The sequence below is a fragment of the Parus major genome, chromosome 14 (genome assembly GCF_001522545.3).
Source record: "Parus major isolate Abel chromosome 14, Parus_major1.1, whole genome shotgun sequence".
In the NCBI taxonomy this organism is placed as follows: Eukaryota; Metazoa; Chordata; class Aves; order Passeriformes; family Paridae; genus Parus; species Parus major.
In genome coordinates, this window is record NC_031783.1 from 8,602,219 (window position 1) to 8,602,770 (window position 552).

Consider the following 552-nt stretch of genomic DNA (forward strand, 5'->3'; position numbering starts at 1 on the left):
TATTGTCCAGCAGTTTCACCTGTCCCACTTCTTTAACATGTAAGGGGTGGTTAAGGGACTTCATAACTAAAATGTGAGTCATATTTGTGATTTTGTGTGTTAGCTATGGTATTTTTCTATCTGGAATTAAATTATGTCTCTATTTCTGCATTTTCTACTGCTTGATAATAAAAAAATCACGAACTGTGCCTTGCTGCCCCTTTGGGCAAAGCCCCTAGCTTCAATGACTTCTGAAGATCACTCTAGGTATGCTTTTTGCAGTGTTAGACCCATCTTTTTGGGAGCAGTTAATCTCCTTTGAAAACAAGAGGGCTCTTTTGGAGAGTAATCCATTGCAATCTTGTTGCAGATCTTGTTCAGATAGTGTCGTTTTGTATCTTGGTCTGTTTGCTATGGCACACACACCTTCCTAAAGGAAAGCAGTTTTAATATTAGTAAAGCATTCTTTAAGCAAAATTGACAGTATTTTAAGAACCCATGAGAACTGATCCCAGTAAAACTAGGAGTTAAATTGGATTCAGAAGAGAAGTCACACATAGCAAGCCATGAATA